General features: G+C 44.0%; 1 long non-coding RNA gene across 1 annotated transcript; it reads left to right on the forward strand.

Annotated features, from left to right (window-relative positions):
- Positions 1-1,162: 1,162 nt before the first annotated feature.
- On the forward strand, positions 1,163-4,218 carry LOC111092374. Its single transcript, XR_005378223.1, has 3 exons — positions 1,163-1,237; positions 1,454-1,524; positions 2,648-4,218. It is a non-coding gene; the product is annotated as an uncharacterized LOC111092374 (long non-coding RNA).
- The last annotated feature ends 213 nt before the right edge of the window (positions 4,219-4,431 follow it).

A 4,431-nucleotide genomic window follows, 5' to 3' on the forward strand; every position in this document is an offset into this window, starting at 1 on the left:
ACCACGGTGGAAAAATCCCAGGTGACGGGGAAGAAATGAGGGAAGAAACAGGAGCATCCCTAAGAAGAGGGAGACAAAGAGAAAAGTTGGACAGCCGAGGAAACACAAAGCGTGCACAAGCCTCTGCGAAAGAGGAAAAAAGGGAATGGACAGATGATGGCTCATTTATTAATTATTAATAAACAAGTAGCACTAATGAATAGCATCATTAAAGGGCATTTTGTGAATATTAATATGTAGTTGCATTCTAAATGTTCTCCCCTTGGCCAGCCAAGGTCCTTCTAATCTTTGTTTGAAAGTCACTTATTTTCATTTTAACCACACCCCCATCAAAACCCCACCATGACCACCCTCATTCTGTCTCCCATGGTCCTTATCACCAAGAAGACATCGTAAATTAGTGTTTTCTACACTCATTTTTACCATCTATCTCCCGCACTAGACCATATGCTTTGCAAAGACATGGATCTTTGTGTATTTGTACACTGATGTGAACAATGACCCAATATGCCATAGGTGCTCAATAAATATTTATTGAAAAAATAAAATAACATTAGATAAGAAAGGGAGAGGGGCTTCCTTCAATGCACTACCACCCACTTCCTGTAGAATTCCTCTCTCTCCAGTCAGCCTTTGCAATCCAGGGCTTGCAAGATGGTTCACCAGTGACCTCTGCCTTTCCCCCTGAGCAAGCTGTGAGCAGTAGAAGGAATGGGGCTAAAGGCTTCATCACAGAGCTCCTGGCTGCTAACCAACCCCCCTCACCCTTCTCCCCACTGGGAACCCCATATGAGCATCCTCCCATATAAGCACACCATCAGAGTTCCAGACTTGAAGCCGGCCAATGCTTTCATTTCACAGAAGTGGAGTTGGGGACCCAGTGAGGTGCAGTGACCTTCCCAAGTGACCTTCCACCCAGTGAGATGGAGTGACAGGGAGTTCCTGAGTCCCTCTGTGGTCTGGACTGATAAATACACCAGGGCTCCATTGCTAGGTGGCCAATGGGCCAGCTCTAGGGAAATGCTAAAGGTAGAGGATGCACTCGGGCCTTGTAGCTTTGGCTTTTCAGTTATTGTCTCTCCTCCCCCTATACAAGTCTGGTCCTTCCCCCACCCCAGAGCTGTGATGTATTCAGTGATTCATTCAGTGATTGCATTTGGCCCAACAGACAAAATCCCAATGCAGGGGAGAAGACTCTGGCAGCAGGGTGTCAGTCCACAAGGAGCTGAGTAGAAAGGTATTTTACAGAGGAGGGTAACCTCGTCCAAACCCTAATATGTGTTTTTTCAAAAGAGCTTGCTATCTTTTGGAACCCATGTAATAGCAGAAGTCTAAAGTCAGTGAAAGGAAATGCCTGGCCCAGGGTCTGTCTGTAAGTTGGGGCTGTAGAAATCTGGGTTTTTCCATTTCTGACTCTCTGTCTACAAATTTTCTCTTCTTCCATTCTCATCAGGTCTGGAACAGGAACAGCTTCATATATAAGAAAAATACCAGCTAGTTTTCCCTGGGTCCTCCCAGATCAAAGTAAGCCTATGATATGGGAGTTTGTTCTCACCCATATCTCTTTCATTTTTTTTTTAAAGATTTGTTCATTTTAGATAAAGAGAGAGGTTGCCTGGGTGGCTCAGTCGATTAAGTGTCTGCCTTGGGCTCAGGTCCTGATCTCAGGATCCTGGGATCAAGCCCCATGTTGAGTTCCCTGCTCAGCAGGGAGCCTTCTTCTCCCTCTCCCTCTGCCCAATCCCCACTTGTGTGCTCTCTCTCTCTGTCAAATAAATAAATAAAATTTTAAAAAAGAAAGAGAGAGAGAGAGCATGGGCAGGAGGCGCAAAGGGAGAGGGAAAGAGAGAATCCCAAGCAGACTCTCCACTGAGCACAGAGTCTGATGTGGGAAATCAGTTTCCCAACCCTGAGATCACAACCTGAGCCAAAACTGAGAGTCGCATGCTTAATTGACTGTGCTAACCAGGGGCCCTCATACCTCTTTCAGATAGACAAACCATATCATCAGAGAGAACTTGGGGTGAGAGATAAGAAGCCCATGCTTAAAATAAGCCACAATGACTTCTATTTGTTCAGCATCTAATATGGGCCAAGCACTTATAATCACTCATCCTCTGATATCATCCATACATCAGTCCCATGACGTAGGCTCAGAGAGGTTAATCAGCCTGTCAAATGTCACACAGCTGGTAAGTATCAGAGCTGGCATTCAGTCTGAGCACTGCAGGTTTGGCCTCCCTGTTATGCCACCCGCCGCGATCTTAGTGGGAGTGAGCGACATCACAATGGAGCAAAGGACCAGCTTCCCACCTGCCTTCACAAGGATGACTCCCTTATCTCTCAGAGGCTTGCCACCCCCCTGGGGTCATTCCCATCCCATTTTCTGGTTTAGGTTTTCCACAGCTCCGTTACCATGGCACTGGGGGCTCTCACCACTATTCAAAAACCCAGAAGAGGAAAATAAGAGGGCTTGGCTCTTTGATTCAAGAGCTGACCAGTTCTTTTAAAAGATAAACTCAATCTGGTCCTTGAATCAGGACTAGAAATGGGAGCCAGATAATGGCACTTGTAGGTCTTGGAGTTATTCAGCTTCTTGCTGCAAATTCAGTTCACTTTTCAGACATGATCGCATTCTTCTCCATAGGCTCTTAGCGAAAGCCCAGAGGAGAGATGGGGCTGATTCTCTATGGTCTGCGTCTAGAGGGAGGCTCATGGCCTCCCACCCATGCATCTGAACGTGTTCCTCTTTGCTCCTCTCCTGCCTGGCATGAAAGATAAAAAGATGGCACACTGCTGGCACTGTTACCTGTAAGTAGGAATTTCTGTGAGGGCCATGGTTTGTTCCATCAAGTTTAAAACATCAAAAAATAAATATGCTGCAAGCTTGGTAGCCTGTTGGAGATTAGAGATATTACTGTTTCAAGCCCCGTTCCCCCCACCCAGCACTCAGGTGGCATCTCCCAGAACAAACAGAAGCCCTGAGAGAATGAGCAAACCAAAGGGAAGGAGCTCTTGCTACCAGCCTTCAGAACTGCCTCTAGATATTGAGACCACCTTTCCTGCTGGTGGGAAGAAGCAATTTCCACCCCCCACTAGGATACTCTGAGTATGTTTTGTTTATCACTCAGTCTCTTGGCTCTTTGGTTCTCCTCCATGACTCTACTTGCTCTTCACGTCTTGGTATAGTGGAAAGAAAATGCCCTTTGGAATCAGGGAGGCTTGGATTTAAAGCTCAGCTCTTCTTCAACTGAACAGCTGAGTGATTTTAGACAAGTTACTTAATATTCTCTGAATCTCAGGACTGAGGACAGTCTGGACGGGCCCATTTCTTCTCCAACTTCCTGTCCTTGTTTACTTAAAAGAAGGTATCAGAAAATTTCAGATCCTTGCTTTATGCTTTGGGATCCTAGTGTTTGCAATTTGAATGCTTTTAACATTCAGTTTTGGATTCCACATCTCAAATTCACCAAGTTTTTATATTTAGACATTAGGGTTTAAGTCTTGCCGACTGGTTCTCAATACAGAGGGATCTGTTGGGAGTTCTATAACAGGAACACATACCAATTTCCAACTTGGCTAACCCACTGACTGATGAAAGGGGAAGAGACGGAGCTTTTGCTTCAGCAAAGACTTCTGTTTAGTAACCAATCTCCCAGTTTGAAGGTGAGGCCAAGGATGTTAAACGTTATTTGTTTAGTCATCTGTGAATCAGCGCTCTCTGCTCTCCACTCTCAGCCCAAACTGCAAAGGAAATTTTATTTGAAATCTGCAAGAGTCCCAGCCTTGGGCAGCACATAAACAGAGAAGAGAGAAATGGCCTATAAGCACAAGTGTAGAGCTTCTTATCCCAGTCAATACATATGAAAACTCAGCACAACAGACAAGATGCGGCTAAGAATTCATCCAGCAATTCATCCTCATGTTTAAACTAAACCATCTACTTACCCATTTTGTCAGATCAGTCTCAAAGTTGGTAAGGCTTGGGGAGCTAAATAATATTATAGTAATTCTGGAGTTGTAATCTTTTACAAATCCTTCAGTGCCCAACAGGCCTGAGTTAAAATGTGTAAGTAGAGGTTTGGGGATTTGGGGGAAAATGGGGCTAATGGATTTAGGATTTCTTTTCAGGATGATGAAAATATTTGAAAATTGATTGTGGTGATGGCTGGTTGAGCAGTGGTGAATATACTAAAAAGCAATGAATTGTAAACTTTAAATGAGTGAATTTTATGGTATGTGAATTATATATCAATAAAACTGTTTTTAAAAATTCCTCAGCCTCTAATTCTCAGTTTCCCTATTATAAAGTGGGGATAAAGCAGATAATGCTGTTGTGAAGACTGAGTGACTATAGAAAAGTGCTTAGCTCTAGATTACAGTAGATGCTCAGTTAATAGAATCTGTTATCATCAGAGTAGCAATATAATA

Source organism: Canis lupus, chromosome 25 (genome assembly GCF_011100685.1).
Source record: "Canis lupus familiaris isolate Mischka breed German Shepherd chromosome 25, alternate assembly UU_Cfam_GSD_1.0, whole genome shotgun sequence".
Lineage (NCBI taxonomy): Eukaryota > Metazoa > Chordata > Mammalia > Carnivora > Canidae > Canis > Canis lupus.